The sequence below is a fragment of the Phyllostomus hastatus genome, unplaced genomic scaffold (genome assembly GCF_019186645.2).
Source record: "Phyllostomus hastatus isolate PE091 unplaced genomic scaffold, TTU_PhHast_1.1 phas_contig_98, whole genome shotgun sequence".
In the NCBI taxonomy this organism is placed as follows: domain Eukaryota; kingdom Metazoa; phylum Chordata; class Mammalia; order Chiroptera; family Phyllostomidae; genus Phyllostomus; species Phyllostomus hastatus.
The window spans coordinates 12,637,251-12,650,541 of NW_025333999.1; the positions used below are offsets into that span (position 1 = coordinate 12,637,251).

The 13,291-nt window shown below is 42.1% G+C and overlaps 1 pseudogene; it reads right to left on the bottom strand.

Moving 5' to 3' along the window:
- Nucleotides 1-5,556: 5,556 nt before the first annotated feature.
- On the bottom strand, nucleotides 5,557-10,160 carry LOC123828593 (annotated as a pseudogene).
- Nucleotides 10,161-13,291: the final 3,131 nt, after the last annotated feature.

Consider the following 13,291-nt stretch of genomic DNA (forward strand, 5'->3'; position numbering starts at 1 on the left):
ACCCAAAGGCAAATTGACCCACATAACGATCGACTGGGTCTCCATTCAAGATAAAAGACAAACGAATGCAGGCAAGACGTTCACCCAGCATTTCCTGGGTGCCAGGCACGTCCATACACTTTCTCACCCTTAAACTTGACAGCCACACTTTAGGTGGGATTTATCTGCCCCCGCTTTACAGCTGTACAAAATGAGGATGGCAGATAATAAGTGGCTTCTCAGTTGATAAATAGGACACAAAGCCTTATGCCCGTGTTCCGTTTCCAATGCATCACAGTGGCATGCAATATAAGGCCTCTAACAGGGTAAAAGTTCACCGTGACTTTTCCTCGTCTCCTTTCTGAGTTTCTCAGCTCACTTGAGAAAGACAACTGAAGAGCTCCTCTGAAATGCCTCCCTCTTTTCCTAGTGGTGCCACCTCCGCCAGCCGGCAGGGGAAAGCCCTCGGGACCTCCCAGCTCCCTGCTTGCTTGCTTGCTTGCTTGCTTGCTTGCTTGCTTGCTTGCTTGCTTGCTTGCTTGCGGCGGAGGTGTGAGTGATGTGTTGATTATTCATATTTTTGCTGAGCGTACACTGCGCCGCGGTCGGCGCCACCGCATTTCACAGGTACACTCACGTACACACATGTACACGCACTCACGCCGGCCGGCACACACTCGGGGTTCTGTGTGGGGGGGGATTGTGCTCCCCGACTCAAGGGGACATCCATCTCGGATAAGGCTCCCACTCACCCCGCGTAGTTCTTCTCTCCCTCCAAGTCCCCGGAAACACTCCTTTGGTTTCCAGATGCAACTTTCGTCTCCACAATACACTTGTTTTCCCAACGCCCCCCTCCTGGTGTGCGTGTGTGTGCGCGCGTTACAAATACATCACCAGGTAAAATTTCATTCCATTTGGCACTAGGCGATCTCCTCCAACATAACACACAGAACCGTCACCTCCACCCACACCACACAACTCAGATCGCAGGGCAGAAGATTGGGAAAAGGCACATGAGTTAAATGCATGCTTTCCAGGGTCTTTAAGGTATAAACTGGACTTATAACTGTGGCATCTCTTTAAACACTGCCTGAGACCTGTAACTTCCATTTCTGGTTTATGGGAACGCCCCACTCCGCACCTCCCAGTAGAGGGACACACATTGGTGGCGGATGGGCGCAGGTCGCACGGACGTAGTGCCCAGGGAAACCTCACAAGCAGATGGGCAAACAGAGCTAGCTCGCTGGGCTGAACAGCTCCGTCCCACTCTCCAAGAGGTGACATAACTTCCACTTACTTTGGTTCCCCGAAGAAGAATAGACAGGGGCACCGGACTTGTGGGTCAGGTCACCCACGGGAGAACAATTGTCCCGGGACCTGCAGCCCTTTGAGCAGTGTTTTGGGCAATGCTGGCCATGCCACATAGGGGGCACTGTACCAAGGGCCTCAAAACTTCCTGCAGCACTTTCTGCAGCTCTGAACTGGGGCATGTTCCCGTGCTCCAGTTGATTCCGCACAGTGTGACCAAGGAGAAACTCTTCCAGCTTTGGGGTCCACACACCCAGATTAGAGCCTCCCATATACTGATGAGGTCGAGGGCATTTGAGCTGGCTCCTCTGAGCCTCAGTTTCCTAACCGGTAAAATGGGGTTGTTATTCCTCTGAAGCTGTTTTCTTATTGGTAAAATGAGGATGGATATTTGTTCCCCCGAGTTGCATTTGCCTTCCAGGTAGGAAGATAGCATAAGTGAAAGTATCTGATGCATAGTAGGTGTTCAATAAATGCTTGTTTCCCTCAAATGAACATGTTATTGGCTTATTAGGCCTCACTGGGTCCCGCGAGTCTCCTCCAGGGGATGGTTTTCTCACACTCCACCCCACCTCTTCTATGAGCTTCCAGAAGCAGGAATTCTGATTTTCTTGTCTTTGGGTTCCTGAGCCTGGCATGGAGCTGGCTCCGGCAGTGGACGCTCAGTAATTTTTTTTTCCAAACATGGACTTGCGTCTAAGAAAGAGCTTTGGAACTAGTTTGGTGACGGCCAGGGAGCTAATGAGACTTCCTGAGGGCCAGCGAGGCCTTCTTCTGCCGCAGTTGACAGGTCGCACCCAAAACGCGAGTGCAGTTTGTTGTGGGACCACTGCAGGCAGGCTCACAGGAAGTGCGGAAATCACCAGAGAACTGAAGGAAACCTGGAGTTCTGGAAAGGCTGGTGACAAACACCAGTTAATCGATGGTTTACCGGAAAGCAAGGAGCCCCTCCCCGCCCTGTACCCTCCGTGGGAGAGGGGGGTCTCCTCGCTCTGCGGGTCTCGGACTCCGGCTTTTGCAGAGCTGAGCTGCAGTAGCGGCGCCTTTCAGAGCCCGAGTTAAACGAAGCTGGGGGACAAGGAAGCAAAAAGGCAAAAGAACGGAGACTAAGGTGGCAGAAAGGGGGATGGGGAACCAGAGAAAGAGAGAGGTTCCAAAATTTCGTATTCGATAGGACTAAAGCCTCTTAGAAACCCCTTTGTAATTGAAACTTTATGCAAAGGCAATTCATGTTTATTGCAGAAAATATATAAAAACAAAATAATCAACAAAAGAAATCTACATCCAGCCCTAATCGGGTTAATATTTTTAAAAAGCCACTGCTAATAATTGCGTGGGTTTTCTGCCAACCTTTCTTTTTGTGCATATTTCCATATACTGATTTGTAACCTTTTGGCTCACTTAATATAATATTTTTTCCATACCATTAAAGATTTTCCTCCAGTAACATTTCATATTGGCATAGTATTTCATTATCTAGAAAAGATACACTCTAAGTTGTCTAACCAATTGGCTATTGTTGAACATTTAAGTTGTTTTTAATTCTTCACCATTATAAACAACACTGTGGTGAACATCTTCATAACTATAGCTTTACACATACTATGATTCTTTCCTTGAGATAAAGCCCTAGAAATGAAATTGCAAAATCAAGGCTATGCACATTTTTAAACTTGATATAAATCAGCAAATTCTCTTCTTGAAAGGCTAAATTTACAATCATTTTTCTCCCATCCTAACCTTCCTTAATCCTTGAGTTACTTTCTTATCTTAAAAATTTGCCAATTTAATATATTGGAAATATTTTTTGGTGTTTTTATTTGTATTTCATTTTTATTTCATAAATCTCTACTAAGAGAAATTGTTTTTATTCATTTTTTGGCCACTGTACATCTTAGGGGAGATGCAAATTCTTACTTTATTAAAGATACTGCATTTTATGGATAAAAGATAAATATAAGTCTAGCATAAAAATCCTAGAGGAAAATACAGGCAGTAGAATTTCAGATATCCCACGTAGCAATATTTTTGCCAACATATCTCCTAGGGCAAGGGAAACAAAGGAAAAAATAAACAAATGGGACTATATCAAACTAAAAAGCTTCTGCAAAGCCCTGGCCAGCATGGCTCGGTTGGTTGGGCCTCATCCTGCAAAATGAAAGCTCACTGGTTTGATTTCCCATGGGGACACATGCCTGGGTTGCAGGCCTGGTCCCAGATTAGGACATGAGAGAGGCAACTGATCAATGTTTCTCTCTCACATCAATGTTTCCCTCCCTCTCATTCTCCTTCTCTTTCCCTCTGTCTAAAATAAATAAGATCTTTTTTAAAAAAAGCTTCTGCACTGCTAAAGAAACCATCATCAAAATGAAAAGGGAACCCACTGTATGGGAGAACATATTTGCCAATGGTACATCAGATAAGAATTTAATTTCCAAAATATGTAAAGAACATATATGACTCTACACCAAGAACACAAACAACCCATTTTAAAAAAATGGGCAAAGGACTTATACGGACACTTCTCCAAAGAGAGATGTACATATGGCCAATAGACATATGAAAAAATGCCCAACATCACTAGCCATCAGATAGGTGCAAATTAAAACCACAATGAGATATCATCACACACCTGTCAGAATGGCTACTATTCATCAATCAACAATCAAAAATTGCTGGTGAGGATGTGGAAAAAAAGGAACCCTAGTGCACTGTTGGTGGGAATGCAGATTGGTACAGCCACTGTGGAAAACAGTATGGAGTTTCCTCAAAAAATTAAAAATGGAACTGCCTTTTGACCCAGCAATTCCACATCTGGGAATATATCCAAAGAATCCTGAAACACCAATTCAAAAGAATATATGCACCCCTATGTTCATAGCAGCATTACTTACAATAGCCAAAATTTGGAAACAGCCTAAGTGCTCATCAGTAGATGAGTGGATAAAAAAGCTGTGGTACATTTACACAATGGAATACTACTCAGCTCTAAAAATGAAGGACATCATACCTTTTGAGATGGCATGGATGGACCCGAAGATTATTATGCTAAATGAAAGAAGCCAATCATTGAAAGACAAACACTATATGATTTCACTCATGTGTGGAATCTAATGAACAAAATAAACTAAGGAGCAAAATAGAATCAGAGGCATAGAAACATGGAACAGGTAATAGCTGTAAGAGGGGAGGGTGTAGATGGGGACTGGCTGAAAGAAGATGAAGGGATTAGCCAAAGAACATACATGCATGGCCCGTGGACATGGACATGGACAACGGTGTGGGGATTGCCTGAGGGAGTGGTGGGTGGTAGTAATAGCATAAACAATAAAATATTTTTTAAAAAGATACTGCATTTTGCCCTGGCTGGTATGGCTCAGTAGATTGAGTGCTGGCCTGTGAATCAAAGGGCTGCCAATTCAATTCCTAGTCAGGGCACATGCCTGGGTTGCTGGCCAAATCCCCAGTAGGGGGTACATGAGAGGCAACCACACATCGATGTTCCTCTCCCTTTCTTTCTCCCTCCCTTCCCCTCTCTCCAAAGATAAATAAATAAAATCTTTTTTAAAAAGCTATTGCATTTTAACTTATTATATATGTTGGAAATATTTTCTCCAATCTTTGCCTTTAATTTTGTTTATGGTAATTTTTTGGAGGCAGATATAGATTTATTTCATTTAGAATATTTTCATGTGCAAGTAACAAAATAAGTGACTGACAGTGGCTGGCTGAGCAATAAAGATATTTTATTTTATTTTTTATAGTTTAGTGTATTTTAATAGCAAACTTACAGGAACAGCACAGAAGACAGACAACATCAAAAACATACTTGCATGTAGGACAACTCAGTTAGAAAAGTATACTGAGTGGATGGAATCTACCATATGATAAAAATGCTGCAAACACCATTTAGTTGTCATCAATGAGAAATTTACTGTTTTAAAAAATCCAAATGCTGGCATTGTCCAGAAAAATTTAACAGGTTTATTTATGTTGTTATAAAGTTGAACTTCTTGAAACTTGTTCACAGATACACCTTGACTTGCATTAATGCTTTATGTCCCCGCATTTATATTGAAAAAATTCACACACAAATGAAAATGGAAAAACTGCCAATACCTGATTTCTGTCCCCTATTTTCCACTTGCAACATATACTTAGGTACCTTTTTGACCCCGTGGGGAAAAAAATCTAACATTCAAAACTACCAATAACAGAAGAAGAGGTTTTTTTTTTAAAGAATGAAATGTTTCCCATCATAGTGGATTCTTAAGCACGTTCTCCACATATGTGGCGTGCTAGCTGGATGTCTTCTGGCGTAATTGTTACACGTTTGGCATGGAGATAGCACACAGGTTGGTGTCTTCAAAAAGCCCAACCAGATAGGCTTCATTTGCCTCCTGCAAAGCACCAATAGCTGCACTGTGGAAGCACAGATCTGTTTTGAAGTCCTGAGCAATTTCTCGCACCAGATGCTGGAAGGCAAGTTTGCGAATCAGAAGTTCAGCGCATTTCTGCTAATGTCTAATTTCAAGAAGCGCCACAGTACCAGGCCTGTAACGATGAGGTTTCTTCACTCCTCCAGTAGAGGACGCACTCTTGCAAGCGGCTTTGGTAGCTAGTTGCTTCCTTCGTGCTTTACCACTCGTCAATTTGCTGGCAGTCTGCTTTATATAAGCCGTGGTATAGAAACCTCTTTACTTACCCCGCTTCTTCTTCATCAGGAGCTCCAGGAGCAGGAGGAGGTGCTGGCGTTAGAGGGCAACAGCGGTTGCAAACACTAAAGATAACTTGATTTTACAATTTGACATAACAAGAAATCTGGGGGTAGATGGCCCCAGGTTAGGTGTAGCCTTCACTAATACCAGAAACTACTCTTATTCTTTTGCTCTTCACCCCACCTAACCTTTGCATGCTGAGTTTCCAGTCCCATGCTTGCTGTTTTCTAGTGGTAACATGTTCATAAAGTAGCAGACACCAGAGCACACATTCAAGACAATAAGAAAGAGGAATGAAGGTACTAGAAGATTCTGTCCCTGTGTAAAGTAAAAGCTTCTCCAGAAACAACCCCTAGGCCTCCTTTGCTATAATGAAGTCAAATAGGCAATCTGTAGTCAGGTGAGTGACTGAGAAAGGGAGTACCCACTTTTCCGTGCTCTGGGTGATAGGCCTCAGAAGTGGCCTCAGAGAATGGCAGCTGGATTAGGCAATCAATCAAGCCCATGTCCCCGCCCCCACCGCCCCCGCAAAAAGTGTCTCTAATTGTATGTGGTTAAATCTGACTGTCTTGTCTTTTTTTTTAAAGATCAAGTAATTTATTTTTTAAAGGTTTTATTTATTTATTTTTAGAGAGGGAAGGGAGGGAGAAAGAGAGAGAGAGAAACATCAATGTGCCGTTGCTGGGGGCCGTAGCCTGCAACCCAGGCATGTGCCCTGACTGGGAATGGAACCTGCAACACTTTGGTTCGCATGCAGCCCGCGCTCAGTCCACTGAGCTACGCCAGCCAGGGCTTGTCTTGTCTTTTATAATATTCTCCTTTTATGTCATTCTCAGGTAGTTTTTCCTCATTCGAAAATAATTTAAATCTTGACCTGTATTTTCATATTATTTTTTCTATTAAACTTTTCCCATCAATAAATAGATCTATTTCTTGTGGTCTTGGTTCCACTTTCAACAATAAACACTAAAATTTTAGAAGACTAACTTAAATGTAAGTTGAGTCATAGATACATTTAAATATTTAGTTCATTTATTCTTTTATTCAAAACATATTTGCTGTTTATATATCAACTCAATTGTTAATTGTACCAATAGCATTTATCAAATAATCCACAATTTTCCCCAAATGTGAAATGTCACTATATAAATATATACATATGTATATCTTAAATAAAAATTGAGATTTTAAAATAGTAATTGGAAATTTATATTCCCAAATTAAGAAAAACATGTTTTTCAATTTCTTCATTTTCCTTTATGTCCTAGAATAAAAGTTTACAGTATTTTTCATAACAGTATAGCAAAAATTTTGTTTAAATTATTCTTGAGTAGTTTGTGAATATTTTTTTCTATTATACTTCCTGACTAATTATTATTGAAATAATACTGAAATACAGGGAAGTTGTTTGTTTCTTTTGCAATCAGTCATCTCACTTTTAGTTATCACTTATTGCAGATTTTAACGATTCAGTTACACTTTTAGACAGACACTTATATCACCTACATAATTATTATTTTGTCTCTTTCTTTCCAATAAATATATGTAATTTATTTTACCTGTTTTATCTCATTGGCAAGGACCTTCAACACAATGGTAAATAGAAGTATCAGAGATAAACTTTGTTTTATACCTGAATACTATGAATATTTTTGTAATGTACCATTATTGAATTAACTGTTGTGTCAGATAATATTTAATAAATATTCCTCTTAGGATATTAAAGAATGTTGATCACAAATAAATGTTGAATTGCATCAAATACACTCTTAGTACTTCTTTCGATGAGTATAGAACTTTTCTCCTCTTTTTATTATTGTGATTAATTATATTAATACATTTACTAGTCTTGGCCCATCCTTGCATTTCTATAATAAGCCAAACAGGATCAATCATTCTTTCATTCATTACAAATTCATCAAACACTCTCCTCGCAGAGACACTGGGGCAAATGGTGCTGGGTCCATGCCCTGTGCAATTTATATTCATTCCAGTGGGGAAGATGGAAATCGAATGACAGTTTCCTCTGGTTAACTCTATCTTTCTCTTACAAGAGAAAAGCTTTTTAAATGATTAGCTCAGGATGTTCTTCCCTTATGGAAAGTTTGAAATAAAACTTTGACAGGGGCTTGTCATCATTTTTCTCAGAAAAGACGCTTCAACCACAGCATAAGCAGCTGTCAGCCTTTCACTTACATGCATTTCTTGGTTGACCAAAGTACCTCTTTGAGTAATTTTGGGGGAAATGATAAGTGGATATTAGTATTATTTTTTGTAACAATATCACAATTCTGTTTGGTAATAATCCCCAAGAATTGTTTAGAATCCTTTCACAGAATGTTGACACTGTGTGAGCTCCTAGTGAATTCTCTGTTCTCATTGTGATGACAGTTTTTTAGAAGTGTTATTTTCCCATGATTCTGCACTGGCTCATCAGTGTTCTCTTGAGTGCTGTCTCGCACTCTCTCCTTCCCTCCCTCCTACAAATTCTCTTCAAATGCCTAAAGATTTTGCTCTTCCTACAGAGGGGATACATTTGCATATCCTGGAGATGCTGCTTAACATTTCTTTGCTTCAGTTCCTTCATCTATAAAATGTGATAATGATACATTTTAGCTATTTTCATTGTTTCCAGGTAATGGGAGCTGAGGTGGAGTCTTTATGGATTTCACTCTCCTCCTCCAGGACTCGGTAAAGAAAGAAAAGAAACAGAATTATTGAATGTTTTACTTTTTTAGATTTAAGCTCCAGTGCTCTATAGAGAATAGGAAGGCAGCTATACTGAAGAGTGTCACCCTCATGTCTGAGAGTTCTATTTTCATGTTTCTTATGACAGCCCAGTGTCAGCAGGGGCAGTGACCTTGTACTTAGGGGCTCCTCTCCCCTCATTAAGGCCAGCTTCTGCAGTGCCCACCCCATGTTGTGGAGACCTCCCCAAGGAGATGACAAATATGAATGTGGGAACAGTCCCCTCACCCTGGGAACCTCTTGTGCCCAGTGCTAGGCTCTAGGGCACAGGTGAAATTGATTGCTCCCCCACATCATCCCCAGTCCCTGCTACTTTGCCTTAGGGCTGGTGGGGTGACAGCCACTGCTCCCTAGTTAGTTTTCCATCTGAATAAAAATGCATGAACTGAATGCAAATGAAACACCTGTCTAGGCAGACCCTCCCCTCAACCCAATCTTAGAGAAATTCCTTACAGTTTATTGGATGAGAATGGCACCTTTCTCTGGTTCCCAGCAATAATGTCTTTTTATTATAATATTCTGTTGGCAATTTCAATAGGAATTTGGAGCATGGGCTCAGAGGACTGGAATCTCTTACTCAGTTCTATATTCCCAGCACCTAGTAAAATATATGTGTAAAGAATGTGTGTGATGAAGAAGGGATGAACTTGATGAATTATGATCACATCACATATAGTCTAAATCAGGATCCTTTTGAGAATTAAAGAGGATACTGGCCAGATGGGCCACCCGATTAGCAAGAGTAAAATAGGACTGTCCACAGAAAACTGGGATATATGATCACCCTAGGCATAGGGGAAATGGGGAAGAAAGAGGAAAATAGTAGGGGAAAATAATAAGAGAGAAAAATAGTGTGCATGGATTCCCTGGGAAACCAACTCTGAGATGGAGACTGGGACACAGGAAGTTGATTGAGGAATGCTCTTGTCAACAGCAAATGAGGGGGCGTGAGAGAAGTAAGACTGGGCAGAGGGAAATGTCAACTTCCATGGACCACAGGGAGCTCTGGAGCTGGGATGGCCCTTCAGAGATATGCCAAGTCAAGGCAAGGAGTCCATGTCTTTGTATACCACCATCAACTGGTCTTGGAATCTGCACTGACCATGCAAATGTGGTATAACCTGGGGTGAGGAGGTTATGGCCTCCTTGTATGGAGGCAGTTTGCTCAGAGGGATGCATCTGTGACCTTCGCCAGCCAGCATGTCCAGAAGCTAGGGGTACCTAGGGCCTGAAGGAAGACCCGGCTGTTCAGCATAGTCTCCACTACTGTCTACCCTTCCTGATGCTTGACCACCTCCTTCATAGGGTGGATTTACCCCCATCTGGGAGAGGTCCTAAAGGATTCAAGGAGACAACCATAGCTGCTGCAGCTGCAGTTGGACTCAAGGCCATGCTGCTGACAGTCATCCTCTTGCTCCACAACTCATTCTAGGCTCCTCTTACTCTCAAATAGCATTTCTGCTGGTCAGAATGGCATGGACCATCATGCCTGAGAAGTATGAATCTCTGGTGGTCACACATTTCCCAGGCTATTGTGGCTGGACTTTTCCATTGGCCATCAGAATTGGGTAGGAGAGCACCAAGACATTCTCCAATAGATTGCTCAAGAGCCAAACCCATCCCTCCTCACTCCCTTTTCCCAATGTAACAGCAAAATACTGTGAGATGAAAGTGGACATTTGAATTGGGCATGTGCAAGTCCAGAGGGCATCAGAAAACTGCAGGTATTGATGAGCCAAACCTCCAAACCTCCATTGAACCCACGACTATTTTGGTCTTTTGTTTTGTTTTTGTTTTGGGTTTGGGTTTTTTTTTTAGTTTTTATTTATTGATTTTAGAGATGGAAAGGGGAAGAGAGAAAGATTGAGAGAGAGAGAAGGAAACATTGATTCCTTGTTCCACTTACTAACGCATTAATTGGTTGATTCTTGGATGTGCCCTGACAGGGAACTTGCAACCATGGCGCATTGGGATGATGCTCTAACCAATGGAGCTACCCAACCAGAGTCCCCACTGTTTTTGTAGCAGCGCCTCTTCCTCTTTTAGACCTCTGGCTACATGGGGTTAGTTGGCTCCTTATGACCAGATGATGGAGGGAGTGTTCTTTGGTCTTGTCCCTCCAAATACCTGCAGCGAGTTCTGAAATTTTAGATTTGGTACAGGACAAAGATAGGACCATGAGAGGGCAGTAGCTTTACTTTGGGCAATGCTTTGAAGAATTGTAGCCAAGGAGAAGTACTTCACATCAGGGGACCCTCCAGAGACAAGGGAAAACCACCCAGATGGATGGTTTGGAGTATTTTATAATCCCAAGGGTTATCTTGTCTATGGTTAGCAGATGTTTGGTACACCAAGCAAGGATATGCCAAGCACGCAGTCTCAAAGTGGCTAAAAATCTACTTGGGCTATGTTTAAATAGCTATATTTGGACTTCCAGTCAAGATGGTGGCATAGGTAAACATGGCTCATCTCCTTGCACAACCACATCAAAAATACAATTAAATTATAAAACAACCACCACTCAGAACTGTCAGAAATCAAGCTGGATGGAAGTCCAACAACTATAGAATTAAAGAAACCACATCCATCAAGGCTGGTAGGAGGGGTGCAGACACAGATGGGCTGGTCCCACAACCACATGTGGTGTATAAAATTTTAGGAGAAATATCTTGGGAGTGAGGAGTCCCAACACCACACCAGTCTCCCCAGCCCAGGGTTCCAGTGCCAGAAAGTAAAGTCCCCATAACTTCTGGCTGCAAAACCCAGCAGGGATTGAGTCAGAGGAAGAAACTGTTTGCATACCAAGCAGTTCCTCTTAAAGAACCCACATGCAAACTTACTCAGACTCATTCCCTCTGAGCTCCAGCACCATGGTAGCAGCTTGAAAGACACCAGTGGCATATGGGGAGGAACTGAAGTATCTGAGAGCTAGGGGACAGCTTTATCTCAGACAGAAATGTAGGCAGAGCCACAGAGCCAGCAGGTGAATGCCATATCTGAAACTCCATCGGCATGGCTCACACACTGTTTGCCCAGCCCTGTAGATCCCCTGAGTCTCCCTCTCATGCAACTTACAGCTGTAAACAGTGGCTTTTCCATATGAATGGCTGGCCTTGGCTCATGCTTCACAACTTCCTAAATCCTTTCAAACAAGGAAAAGCTAGGCTCAGTGACCATGCCTCTTGCTAAGGGGTCCCAGCCCCAGCACTAGAAGCAGCCAGTCAAGATTCACAGTTTGGCTTTGCCTTGGAGTCTCCAAACCCAAAACAAGTAGCAGTCATCTCAGATTGGTATATAGCTCAGGTAGTGTGGCTCCGGGCAAAACATAAGTGGGGGCTGACCTTGGCCTGCGCCACCCAGGAAACCCCAGGGCCTGAGCACCCAGTGGACAGCTACAGACTACATCAGAGAACCACCACCCTGACTCTGTACAGCTGATCATCTTTGGTGGGTGGAGATCAGTGGCCAGTGGTCATAGCCAGTCCTTGAAATGAATTGTTCTGAGTACATCACTCCCATTGACCTGCCACCAGCAACCAAGGCTCAACTACAAGAAGAGAGTGTACTCAGCCCACATGAAGTGTGTACCTCGAGTACCCAACTTGGGTGATAGGGGAGGCTGTGCCACTGGGTCCTACAGGACACCTACTACATTAGGCCATGATACTGAGACAGGGAGTCATAGCAGCTCTACCTAATACATAGAAATACAGAGCAGCTGCCAAAATGAGGAGACAAAGGAACAAGGCCCAAATGAAAAAATAGATCAAAACTCAAAAAAAAGAACTAAACAAAATGGAGATAAGCAATCTATCAGATGCAGAGCTCAAACACTGGTTATAAGAATGCTCAAGGAACTTAGTGAGGACCTCAACAGCATAAAAAAGATCCAGTCAGAAATGAAGGATACACAAATTGAAATGAAGAACAATTTACCAAGAAACAACAGTAGAATGAATAAAGAATCAAATCAGTGATTTGGAACATAAGGAAGCAAAAAACAACCAATCAGAACAACAAAAAGAAAAAAGAATCCAAAAAAATGAGGATAGTGTAAACAATCTCTGGGACAATTTCAAGCGTTTCAGCATTCACATCATAGGGGTGCCAGAAGGAGAAGAGATAGAGCAAGAAATTGGAAATCTATTTGAAAGAATAATGAAAGAAAAATTCCCTAATTTGGTGAAGAAAATAGACATGTAAGTCCAGGAAGCACAGAGTCCCAAACAAGATGGACCCAACAAAGCCCTCTTCCAGACACATCATAATAAAATGCCAAAGTTTAAAGATAAAGGTAGAATCTTAAAAGCAGCAGAAGGAAAGCAGTTAGTTACCTACAGGGGAGTTCCCATAAGACTGTCAGCTGATTTCTCAAAATAAACTTCATAAGCTAGAAGGGACTGACAAGAGGTATTCAAAGTCATGAAAAGCAAGGACTTATAGCCAAGACTGGTCTACCTAGCAAAGCAGTCATTTAGAATTGAAGTGCAAATAAAAATCTTCCTAGACAACAAAAATCTAAAGGAGTTCATCATTAC